The sequence below is a fragment of the Ammodytes marinus genome, assembly GCF_949987685.1.
Source record: "Ammodytes marinus genome assembly, chromosome: 1".
Taxonomy (NCBI): domain Eukaryota; kingdom Metazoa; phylum Chordata; class Actinopteri; order Uranoscopiformes; family Ammodytidae; genus Ammodytes; species Ammodytes marinus.
This window is the reverse complement of record NC_137230.1, coordinates 34487159-34501027: the sequence shown is the minus strand read 5'-3', so window position 1 is coordinate 34501027 and position 13869 is coordinate 34487159. Positions and strand designations below refer to the sequence as shown.

The following is a 13869-nucleotide window of genomic DNA, read 5'->3' as shown; positions in this document are numbered from 1 at the left end:
CGAAAAGCTGCAATGCATTGTGGGGCAGTTGAGTAGGAAAAGTATCCATTCGGTCCATACCCAAAATCTTTCCATGTAGTTAGTACTCATCCGGGCATTTCTCGCCGACACAAACTGGCATACACATACGTCACATACTGAAATTGACGTCAAAATTAGTATGAGTAGGACGTAAGTATGGCTTTCCGAACACAGCCTTAGTGTTATATTTACTAGATCTCAAGTTGTCTGTGTCTATTCACTGGTGTTTCAATGTTGTTCGGAGTGAGCGTAATTTGGAATTAAGGATTTGCAAAAAGCTTAACAGAAGCCTTGGCATGTCTATATTTCGTCTCACAAGAATTATTTTCTCATTTCCTAGATGAACATTCAGCAGGGACTAAATAAATTGCGAGTTGAATTGAGATTTTAAATTCGGCTTCCTTCCATCCACCCATTATTCCCCAAACCCCCATTCCCACTCTCCGTCCGTCTGACTCTGATAGCCCCCTTACAATGTGAGACTTAGAAAGCCTTTGTGGTCATTTGAGTTTTTAGTTGGACCATCGGCTGAAGCACTCACAATCTGAAAAGAAAGTAAATGTCTTCTGGAAAAGTGGCATTTTCTTTAACTCAAATCCCAAGACATGTTGTCCCCTGGTCCCTGAATGAGAGAATGAGAGAGTGAGAGAGAGAGAGAGAGAGAGAGAGAGAGAGAGAGAGAGAGAGAGAGAGAGAGAGAGAAGGGGCCAACCAAATAAAAGCTCTCGTTGGGCCTAGAGCCACTAATCTGTAATTTAATTTCAGGCGGGCGTCCGGGGCAACGGGACACACAGCAAGGTCAAGGGCTACTGTACAGAGAGATCGGCACATTTGGGCACAGCCTGGGGTTCCATCAACAGTCTCAGCCAGCTTAGGAGGACGACAGAGCATCTGTGTGTTTGTTCCTTTGTGTGTGTGTGTGTGTGTGTGTGTGTGTTTGTTCCTTTGTGTGTGTGTGTGTGTGTGTGTGTGTGTGTGTGTGTGTGTACTTGTACAGATATCTTTGTGAGGACCAATTTGAGTTTTAGACCTTAGGAGTGAGGACATTTTGACAGGTTCTCACTTTGGGACAGGCCTTTAACGGGCTGTTTGAGGGGTTAACACTAGGTTTTAAGTTTCAGGTATGAATAAGGTGTATGTTAGGGAAAGTGTAAGGGTTGGGGTTAGGCATTTAGTTTTGATGGTTAGGGTTAGAGTAAGGGGCTAGGGAAAGCATTATGTCATTACATGTCCTCACAAGTATAGTGGTAAATATGTGTGTGTGTGCGTGTGTGTGTGTGTGTGTGTGTGTGTGTGTGTCGCGGACATATTCCTGCAAGTCAGACTTGATGCAAGGTAGCTATTTTCGAATTTGACAGCAACAAACAATCACAGAAGAAAAAAAAAAAATCCATTATTCAAAAACAAGTCAAATGTTTGGGATGACTGAGCATCCGCAAACACAGGAGGAGGATTAAGCCTTAAAATAGAACCCGGGCGTCTAACCGGGAACAATTCAACATGTCAGCCTGTCCGATCTGCATGTAAATGAAATATTTGTATTGCTGTGACTATAATTCATGTTTGCCTCATTATGTAGAGCAAGTCTAAAGTCGGCAGATAAATCAACTAATGGAAAAAAATGGCGGACGAAGGATGAATTTACAAAATCGACCGTGGCTAATCCCGTGAGGGGGAGAAGTGTCTGTATTAAAGGTGAAGTAAGCGATCTATTTATGTCAATATAAGTGTTAAATCGCTCTTTATTCATACAGTGATCACTTATATAGTGTGCGCGTTTCATAAAGCCGATCTCTATGTCACCCGCTCTGCATGTAATCGGCAAATAAACTTTTCGGGGATCCCACTACTGATAACCAATCAGAAGAGAGAACGCTACAAACCGGCACCCGTCTCACTGCCGGTGCACGCCAGAGCAACAGATGGGTGAATGTGTATGCGCCTACAATGGCGGAGCAGGTATAAATCCTTTCCAATGTCTGTTTTGATGGTTTTTATCATGTTTTTATCACACTTATGGATCTGAGATGATGCTAGATAACTTGCTGCTCGAAGACCGCAGTGCATTAATGTGGTGACGTAGGGACGAGCGAGGGGACTGCTAACTCCAGTAACTGACAGGAAGTTAGCTAAACGGACCATTCCGCTAACTGAACCTTTAAACTCGACCTTGTTACGGTTGGACGGGCGCAAAGTGACCCCCTCGCGAACGGGACCCGATAATTACCAAAATGACCAGGGAAAGTTTCACAATCATGTCTCTTTTTAATGTAAAATAGGCACTGGTTGGGTTTACCTGGGAAACAATAAAAGTCTTTGGCATTCATATACATGGACATAGTATGGCACAAGGGGACTTACACAAGTACCTCAGTAAAAAAAATGTAAAAAGCAATAAAGCCTCATTTCGGTGCAGTTTGGCATTCATTTATTTGCATTTCCACTGTCTATTTTTGTCACCCTTCCGTTGGCGATACCAAGCCGTCCAAAAGGGTCCCAAAAGGGGTGGAGCTACACACTGCAGTCCGTTGATTGGTGGATAGAATGATTACTGTGTGAGAGATAAACCCCTGTGTGTAGTCACCTCAGCAAGAGTGAAGAATCTAGTGTTTAGAGAAATATGTCGGCGTGCAGCTCTCTCTGTTTATTGTGTGGTGTGTTTCCTTTTCATTGAATTAATCAGTGGGCTAAACTGTGTCCCGCTGCTATGATGTCATCATAGTTACGTCGCTCCTACGATATAACCATAGTAACGTAGCTGCTATGATGTCCTTTGAGTCCTTAGGGAATAAAGCGCTATATAAATCCTATCCATTATCCATTATGTCACCATAGCAGCCGTGGCCAGCGCCGTTCAACAGCTCTGACCCATAGACTGTATGTACCCTGATCATCTGGCATAAACCCTGCCTACCTAGTAAGGGTGCTATCGACAGTGGAAATGCAATCCAGGTCTAACGTTACAATACCAAACCGAACCGTGCTGCTTAGTGGAAATGAGGCATAAAAAACAACCTGTACTGCCCCCCCCCCTCTTGCCTTGAAGAGATTCCACATTCCACACCAGCTGTAGAAAACAAGCCGAGATAGTCCGTGTTCATTAAAAACAATTTCTTACATATATATAAGGCTTGTCAGGTCAGTGAGGAGAAAAAAAAATCAGGGGGAGGGGGGGGAGGGGGTTTATCCCATGCACCATTTGCAGTGTGTCGAAGCTTAGCTGGAGTTCAATTTCAATTCCTTCAAGTTGCTGAATATATAGGAGAGCGGGCGGGCGCGCACACTGACAGGTACAAGTTACTCCTAACGACAGACGCTAATTAGCAAGTGTAGGAGTAATGGAAGGAGTCGGGCTGTCTCTCTCTCTCTCTTTCCATCTCTCTCTCTCTCTCTCTCTCTCTCTCTCTCTATCTCACTGGCAGAGAGACATTGACAGGCTACTTGCAGGCACGGCGAGGGTCATCTCTTTGAGTGTCTCACTTCCTATTAGACGGGACGATCTCTGGCACACGCCCCCATCGAGAGACACACCGAGTGATGTCAGCCAAGGGACGGAGGAAAAAAGTATATTCTTGTCACATCCTGTAGTTTTCAAAGGGAGCGTCCTCTTTTGCATATATACACACAACACAAGTCACTCACACATTGCATTCGCTTGACTGCCTTGGCCAGTTACATTGACACATGAGAGAGGGCAATAGAAAATTAAAAAAATTATAAATGATAAAAAAAATTGAGTAGCCTGTGGATGCAAGAATTTCAATGCAAACGACTTGCTGCTGTAATTGTTGTGCATACAGCTTCGGAAAAAATTAAGAGAACAATATGGATGTTTCTTCAATCTTCATCTCTACATAACTTATTGAAAATGCTCTAAATGACAAAAAATTTATTAGAATTTGCTAGAAATGTCAGTGGTTTATATTTTAAAAACCAACATTTTCATTCTACTCAAACATATGGCTCTAAAGAGTAAAACGAGAGACAGTGAGTGGTATCTAAATATTTTCCAGAGCTGTAGATCATGAATCAACTGCATTTGATCACTGCTGCGGACCATTTCCGTTGACAAGAGAGAGGCTGTCATTTGTGTACATATGATAACACATTGTATATGCAATTATGCTATATGATAGCTGGACAGGTGGATAGCTCAGTAGGTAACACCACTGAATTCGGGACGGTCAAACCAGGGTGTGATTCCAGGTCAGATTGGGGGAAGTCCAATGGAGGTCCTTAGGCAAGACCCTAAATGCTAACTGCCTAGGTGTAAGTCAGTCTAAAAGTGTCTTCTAAATGATATGTAATGTAATGTAATGCAATATGACAAATACACAATCTTGAATATTGAATCGCTCACAGCATTCGCTCACTGCCCCTGCCCCTGTCCGTTGACAAGAGCGAGCAAAGGGAATAGAGGGCAATAGGAAATAATGGCGCATGATGTGTTTATGTGTTTTTTTGAAGGCGGGGAACTCGAGGGGGGGGGGAAAAAAGTCTTTATTTTTTATTCGTCAGGAGCCGGAGATGATGGACTCATCTTCTTGCTCTGGCGTTCAGCAGGGAAAGGAGGGATGGATAGATAGAGAGTCTGAAATAGTCTCTCCGCAGCTTGATGGATGGGTGGAGTGGGATTAAAGCCAGCCAGCCAGCCACACTCAGCTTCTTCTCTTTTTACCCGCTCGTCTGGCCACCGACTCCTGGATGAAAAAGACACAGAAACACACAATGGGGGTTTATTTTAGCTTATTTGTTTAGCTTTATTTAACCAGGCAGGTCACAACACTACAATGTGTTTGATGTTGGGTTGTTCGCAGTGGGAGAGGTTATTAGCTTTTGCAAGAATAAATGAAACACTGCAGGATGGAGACAGTATTGAAAGCAAACGGAGGCAGGAATCGGCCTCACATGAAGGTTATACAGGCGGTTCTACTGTTATTATTTCTTAGTAATAGACACAACAACTGAAGTTATCAAAGAAAAGAAAAGAAAAAAAATTTAAATTTGGCATCACTGAGTAAATGCAATCACACCAATAAGAAGCTGTGTTAACTTAGGTGTAGGTTTTGATTTAACATTGTCGGGGACACATTAAAGGTAGAGTCAGTCAGTGCGTTTACATGCAGACTCATAATCGGATAACTAAACGAATCAGACCTCAACAGGACTTTTAAACTGCATGTAAACACCTTTATCCGATCTACTTCGGACACAAATCGGCACAATAACAGACAAGAGAAGTCGGATAAGAACACCTAGATCATTTGTTCATTGTCGGTTTTCTCTCTGCATGTATACAGGGATCGGATATCGCATATCGGACTTCTCGTTCTGTGCTTGTGTGCCTGCGCGTGATAGGCTACACCATGGGTTATTGACGGAAGAGAACCGGACGTGGCTCTAAAACCACTTGTTGAAAGCATGGTTGAAAGGGCTACAGCGCCACCTAGCATAGTGGAGACAGCCATGCATCAGACATTTATCCGATTTCTGAAAGGCCATGTATACTCAGACAAGTGACACGGTCCGTTCGAGTGTCTTGTTCGATATATGTGATAATCCAATCTAGTTGTGCCATGGAAACGCACTGAGTGATTCTGGAGAATGCTTGTCAAATTCAGTGAATACCTCCTCACAATCTGCTACTTGACCATACTGAAAAAAAAAAAATCTAGTGTTGATACACAGCCTATAGTCTCAGTATGTAAAGAAAGAAAAAGTGGCCCACCGTAGCTAGTAACATGCCCATTTACGTACAGAGCCCCAACCCCCCAAAATCTACACCTGTGTTTCCAAGGATGCTACGACCTTGACGTCTCTCTCCATCTCTCCCTCCTCTCCATCTCTCTCTGAACTTCCACTCACTCACTCACACACACACACACACACACACACACACACACACACACACACACACACACACACACACACACACACACACACACACACACACACACACACACACACACACACACACACACACACACACACACACACACACACACACACACACACACACACACACACACAGCCCCTGCGGACCAGCCCACCAACCCAACAACAACACTGCCACAGCACGGCCTAAAGAAATTGTTCTCCCTGCATCATTAAACAGTTTGAATTAACTTGGGCCGAATTTAATTATGTCACACATGAAGCTCTCTCTCTCTCTCTCTCTCTCTCTCTCTCTCTCTCTCTCTCTCTACTTCCAGCCTTTTTTCTAAAAGCAATAGAGTCATCTCTACTCTACATGCTTTTTTTTAAATTCATTATTCAAGCTAGTCAGCGTGCGGCCCGGACTTCTAAATGAAAACAGAGACCTTGCCCATCACGATAGATCTTTTAATTTGTGTTTCTCGGTGAGATAGCTGACATAAGACACACACACATACACACACACACACACACACACACACACACACACACACACACACAAACACACACACACACACACACACTCACACACTCTCTCTCATACCCCCTAAGAGAAGCTAATCATCTCCGCCTCACAGCAGTGGGAGTATACACCGCCTATGCTCTGCTTGCTACATTAAGATCTTAGCTACACTTGTCTTAAACCTGTCATGAACCTACTTTTCAACACGAATACCACTGTAACTTGTAAGTTCAAAAAGCGTTTGATTTGACTTCACATGTATTCATTCTCCCATTAGAAGCGCTCACTCTGTCTCTATCCGAAAAATCTCATCTGAGAAAAAAAGAAAAGCCAAAATAGTTCAAATCGTGGAGCTTTCTCCTGTCTCCTAATTGACGCTCATTATACTCCGTTTATTAAGTTTTTTTTTTCCCCGCACATGACAGCAAGCTGCTGTGATGTGGATAAATCCTGAACGCAACCCCCCAGGGGCTACGGTCGGTAACAGCTTCCACATGTCAAAAAGGGAAGAAAAAAAAAACTTGAAACAGCAATAACGTCTGTCATTCTAAATGATAGGAATATTTGCAAATTGTAATAAAGCTTGCAAGACGTGTGTGTGTGTGTGTGTGTGTATGTGTGTGTGTGTGTGTGTATGTGTGTGTGTGTGTGTCTGCGTGTGTGTGTGTGTGTGTTTTACGGAACACTGGCGCTGCATTTCGTGGGCCTTTCATTCGCTGCCTGTCATGTGGTAATCCGACGTGCCAACCGATCCATCACCCAAACGAACACAACAACAATCATTTTGACACGTTGCATTTTTTTTTACATCATATTCAAATCTTTCCCTTGTGTGAACCAAGAGACATCTGAGGATTATGCTTTTCAAAGTGGAGTCATGATTTTAAAGTAGCTAAGAGGAGCTTTCAGTTTGTGTTGGTTCTAGCGCCCCCTTTGGACTAAAGCGGAAGTGTTTCTAAGACACGAGAGCCTGCTGTCCTAAAGATCTTTGCTAGCGTGTGCAGGCAGCGCATTTGTTTAGGGAAGAGAGTGAAAGAGAGACAGCAGGATGCATGGCTTTGAGGTAATGTTTTTATATGCGACTATGTCAGATTAATAATGGTAATATGACCACGGTGAAGCAAAGTAAACGTTGATTTAGTACCATTCATAAACACAGGCTCAGAGTTAATCGTTGTGTATAAATTCCCAGGATATCACACCCAAACTTAGTTATTAATAATATCTATATAAAAATAGCATTCTTTATACTGATGGTCTTGTTTGCTGTTACACGTCATTTATGATCATCAGAGGAAGAACTAGACTGTTTCAGAAATATTTAAACCTGCAGTGTGTAGAATTTTGGGTTTTATTTCCTAGCAGATTTTGTAGAAAGTAATTATAATATCCACAAGTACATTTAATTTAGTGCATAATAGCTGACATTTTTTTTGAATTATCATTTGTCTCATAGGGGAAGGTGGGGTGATTTGTGCAACTTTTTACTCAAGTGATTTTAAAGTGAGGCCTTGACAGTTATGTCTCCAACTCAAATATGTACATATATTTCAGGATGTTGTGCATCCCTGGCAATAAAAACTTTGGATCTGGAATAAACTGTTTAAGAAATATAGCTTTCGGAAAAAAAGTTGTCTTGTAGCACAAATCACCCCACGTAGTGGGGTGATTTGTGCGTCATTGTGTCACAATGACAAAGTCACCATCATCATCTTTCTGGCCATCTGAACTCTCATCAGTGGTGTCGTTAAGTGGAATTGAGATGTCACTCTCTTCTGAGCTACTGTAGACAATCACTTTCTTTTGGTGACCAGCGTATACAGCCATGCCACTGGCACAACTCTCAGAAATGTACTTTGCACTAGTTGCTCCGTGCTTGTGGAACCAACTGCCACCTGACAAATGTGATTCCCCCTACATTTCTGCCTTTAAATCAAGGCTCAAAACCCATATGTACACCCTGGTGTTTCCTCCCCATTAACCTCTGCACTACTTACTTACCTCTGCACTACTATCTGTGTTTATGTGGATGTATGGGCTTTACGTCTTTTATTTTGGTTATTGTTATTTTACCTTCATTGTTTACCTACTGAATGCACTATGTACAGCACTTTGGACAGTGCAAACTGTCATAAATGTGCTTTTATAACTACATTTTACTTACTTACTTACTTATAACTCACCCAGGCCCTTGCGCACAAATCACCCCATCCCCAGAATTTTGGATAATAGGCATGATGCAGCAATTTAGGGTTGACATTGTGCTAACTATATAGACTCAAAGTGTAGCATACCAAAGCACTAAAACATGTGTCAAATGTTTTCAAACGTGTCTATAATTGTTCAGACACAATAATCAAAAAACCTTGATCATGGAAATTTTACTTTGAAAGGCAAAACACAGTTTTTTGAGCTTAAATGTGCTTATATCTTATTCCTTGTGTCTCCCTTCTTTACAGGATGAGTCAAATGGATGGCTCTTCTTAAATATGTGGTCACATTTCCAATTTCTTCCACGGTTTTCTAGAAACAAGGGGTTTTGCAACTTCCAAAATGCACAAATCACCCCACCTTCCCCTATATGTCCATATTTCTGTATATTTTGGACCAAGGCCTAGTGCCGCCATCTTGAAAGTGTCATAGTTGGAATGTCATCAGGTGCATTGTTCTTGTCCTTGAAGGCCACTGTAGCTTCTGTTATTATTCGAAAGGGTTGGGGTTACCCAGGGAGCGTTGCATTCTAGAACTTTCTAGAACTTACTTGATGATGTCATATTACACACTGCACCTTTAAAAGTTCTTGATAGGAGATCAGTGACAAAATGGAATGAAATAAACTTGATTAACATATGCAGCACACTCTTTTAAAATCCTACAAAATAACCCGAACAACCAACCTTCAAACATACAGCCCCCGGAAAAAATTAAGAGACCACTCCAAATGTTCAGTGTCTCTTGTTTTACTATGTATAGGCATATGTTTGTGTAGAATGAACATTTTGGTTTTATAATATAAACTAATGACAACATTTCTACTAATTTCAAATATATGTTTTGTCATTTAGAGCATTTTCAATAAGTTATATACTGTAGAGATGAAGATTGAAGAAAAATCCAGACTGGTCTCTTATTTTTTTTACGGAGCTGTATTTTTTCTGTGAATTCTAAGCACCGCCGGCCATCAAAAAAGTTAACTCCAACTGGAATGTTAAAACAATCAACGTCTCTGTGCCTGATAATCTAAGGCAGTGTGTGTCAGGGCTCCAACCCCATTCCAACACCTTGACACACACACACACACACACACACACTGCCACACACACACACACACACACACACACACACACACACACACACACACTGATGGACACATTCATTTACAGCAGCAGCACGAGATCCCACACTAATTTACTCCTTGCCTGTTGGGAGACTGTTCACGTGGAAGAAACAGCGGCCGCGATGGATTTAATGTAATGAACCGTGGTGAATCCGCAGCGTGCCAATTTACTTTCCTTCATTTACATTGAAATGTAAGTGCTATATATGGACGTATCCCCCTGTCCGTAGCTCCCCAAACTTCCCCCCATTGTTTGACCATTTGACAGTGTTAATCAATCAGTAGTTAAAGGTGGAGTCAGTCGGGGTGTTCCGGTGGTGTAGTGGATAGAGCGTGTACCATATTGGCTCCTTCCTTAGTTACAGTGGTCGCAGGTTCAAATCCAACCCATCGACCTTTACTGTAGGTCATCCCCCTCTCTCTCTGTCTCTCTTTCTCCCCATTTCAACTCTGTACTATCCAATAAAGCTTGAAAATGCCAAAAAATTATCTTAAAAAGAATGAAATAAGGTGGAGTCAGTGATTCAGGAGAATGCTTGTTGTCAGAATCACTTTTTTTTTTAATCAGTGATTGTGGATTTTAAACCTTTTATTTATACAGGTAAATCCCATTGAGACCGGAAGACTTTATTTTCAAGGGAGACCTGTTCCCATGTATACGTTATCATTCACACACACATTCATACACTGATAGCAGGCTAACTATCAACATTAAATACCTACAAAACAACTAGGCCTGCCCTCTTTTTGACACCAACAGAAAAACACAAAAAACAAGGAAAAATATCTATCAAAGACGAGCGCCAGGCATGGGACTGTAAAAGTAAATGCTTTGGAATAACCTTGAAGAAGTGGTGTGGATAATGAGGAGGCAGACAAACCTTGGTTAAACTTAAACAGATCACAAGATGATCAAAACAAACCAAGACAATTTTCCCTGTGCGAAGGGTTTATAATTGTATACTTCTGCCCACTCCTTTTTTCGGATATGTAATCCAAATTATAATTTTTTTTGACATGATAGGACTGCAGTAAGTGTTCTATCTTCATTAATTTTGGTTGTTTTCTGTATGATCTTTTATCAATTTTTTTTTTTTTATATCTTCGAAAATAAATTGATTAAAAATTAAAAATTGTTAGGCTTAAAGTAAAATACTCAGTGCATACTACACATATATTTAAAGGAGGTATTAACTTGTCAACACATGTCCTACATGCCTCTGTATACAGTATAGGGCTGCCATTAAAATAGGATCCCCGTCAGAGTTGCAAGACACAAATTAAGGGTTTGGGACATCATTGGAATAGAGTTGAGCGTCATCAGAGTTGGAATATACAGTATAAGAGGCTATCATTATTAGGGCTTAACCGTGTGTGTAAATACATAGCCTTCAAGTAAACTGTGCGGGGTTATGCCTCTTAATACGGCACTGGAAATACAGTTAAGTGTTTGCAATTAAAGCTGGGGTATATGATTTGGGGAGAAAATAGCAGTTGGGATAGAGATTCGAATCCCAACAGCCAATAAGAACGGAGAATCGAAAGCCTCGCTCTGATTGTTCAAAGTGTATCGCTTATGTAAACTTTGACCAATCAGAAATTGTCTGATTAATTGTCTCTTCCTCCTTCATACAGCAACTTAAAACAACTTGTGAAGTCAGTTACATAAAAACAGAAAATCAGACATATTTTTTAAATTCTAGCCTTAAAGGTGCAGTGTTAATATGACATCATCAAGAAAGTTCTACAAAGTTCTAGAATGCAACGCTCCCTGGGTAACCCCAACCCTTCTGAATAATAACAGAAGCTACAGTGGCCTTCAAGGACAAGAACAATTCAAAATTTTAAACAATGCACCTGATGACATTCCAACTATGACACTTTCAAGATGGCGGCACTAGGCCTTGGTCCAAAATATGCAGAAATATGGACATATATGAGACCCTTTCTAAGGGAAAAAATAATAATAAAAAAAAAAAAATTCAGCTATTATGCACTAAATTAAATGTACTTATGGATATTATAATTACTTTCTACAAAATCTGCTAGGAAATAAAACCCAAAATTATACACACTGCAGGTTTAAAGTTGAACGATGAATGGAAACAACCATCACTGTCTAGTTGGATACTTTTTAAATGATTTTTAATCATGCTTATTTCAGTTTACGTCTTCTCAATTTGGATTGTGAGAGGAATAGTTTGGCATTATGTTTTTTTTTTTTTACGATTTAGCTGAGAAAAGGATATCATACTGCTATCAGGTTGGAAGCTAATTAACACGCTGTATCAGAGAGACAAGTGTTAATACTACACCTTGTAGTTTTTACAGATACGCTACTTGTCAGAAAGTGTTAGAACACCTCAAATGTTGATGTTCCACTTTTTATTCAGTTTAATGGGGATGAGGGGCGATCATATCTGAGAACAGGCATTAATAATAACGTTATAAAAATAGCATTCTCTTCACTAATGGTCTCGTTTGCTGTTACAGGTAATTTCATCATGTTTTTGACAGTTTTTTTTCCCACACTTAAAAGTTCCTCATACTATCCTAAATGTCTCAATATTCTTTAAGTATCCTTGTTGAAAGTTATTGTTGTATTAGACCAACCTTTGAATTAACATGTTGTACCGAAAAGTGAAGTGCAAATACGACACGTTGTAGTTTTACACATTCGCTACTTGTCAAAAAGTTTTAGAACACATAATTTTTTCCATTTTTTTTTGCAATTTACACAATTTAATGTCTCAATATCATTTAAATATCCTTGTTTAAAGGTATTGTATTATTAGACCAACCTTGAAACTGGTAGCTCTGAGGTGTTTTGAGTTGGAATTGTTACATATGGTGTCTTTAACAGAGTTGCAAAAGTCTCTTTGACAGTATGTGTGTATAGTTTTTCCTTTTGTTACGACTTTATCATTTTTTATTGTTCAAAATAAAGATAACGTAAGCTAGAGTATGATGTGTATGACAGGTTACCACTCCCTCTGTTATTCCAAAGCAGTAGCATACATCACGCAAAAAAAAAAAAAAAAAAAAAAACACATCCACCTTCATCAGCTCTTTTTCAAAGGTCTTGCTACCCCACCCTCAACCCTCAACCCTTCTCCCAAAGCAGCCTGCAGCCCCCCCGGTGTTAATTATAAGACATACCCCCCCCCCCCCCCTCCTGTAGGCCCGGGACGTGAGAGTGCATTAATCTTGATGCTTCACTTCAGTCTAAAGGAGCGTTTGAAGAGGCTCATGTGGTAAAACCCCTACGGCCAGGTGAGTGAGTGAGTCAGAATACCAGGGAAGAAAGGTAGAGGGAGGGGGGAGAAGAAAGAGGCGCCATTTTCATTATTTCATGCACTAACAGTGGGAAGCCGGCCCCCCTCAAACCCTCAAATGGTAAGTTTATAACATTTATACCATGTTAGTCTGGTGAATATTAAGAGCTACACAGGAGGGCACGCCATGTGGCTGTCTTCCATGTTTGCTGTTAACTCATGCAGATATGGGGCGCTCCGGTGGAGTAGTGGGTAGAGCGCATGGAATGTGGACTCAGTCGCAGTGGTTGCAGGTTCGATTCCGACCCGTGGACCTTTACTGCAGGTCATCCCCCCGTCTATCTGTCTCCCCATTTTAACTTTGTTTCTCTCCATACTGTCAAAATAAAGCTTGAAAATGCCAAAAACTAATCTAAAAAATAATAATAATAATTATGCAGCCATATGGCGGAAGTGGAGGGTTGTGGAAATTAAAATAGAGCTTTGCTTTAATCTATTAACAATTATTTTTGCAGAAATTACTTTGAAATTATATTTTTAAAAGCTGTATTCTTGTTGGGATCCCAACGGCTGAAACTCTCAACTGCAGCTTTAAGTTTCAATTGTAAACTATTTTTAGTTCCTCTTTTTAACAATGGAATAATTCAATCGATTTTGAAAGCAATTACTGTTTTTAAATGTACATTGATTTATTCAATAAAGAAATGCTCTAATTCAATTTGCCAGACCCTGGACGTCCTCCATATACAGCATGAAGGTGACTGTCACCCTGTAATGTGAACCGACACAACCGTCACACATTTACGTCACTGATTTTACATTTAACAGGGATACACAGA

The 13869-nt window shown here is 40.6% G+C and overlaps 1 protein-coding gene across 2 annotated transcripts in view; it reads right to left on the bottom strand.

Moving 5' to 3' along the window:
- Positions 1 to 2274: 2274 nt before the first annotated feature.
- cd276 (CD276 molecule) overlaps positions 2275 to 13869 on the bottom strand; it is a 125847-nt gene continuing 114252 nt past the window's right edge. For both annotated transcript variants that reach the window (XM_080033284.1, XM_080033285.1), the window contains exon 10: positions 2275 to 4721. The gene's annotated coding sequence lies outside the window, so the exon portion shown is untranslated. The remainder of the gene's footprint in view (positions 4722 to 13869) is intronic.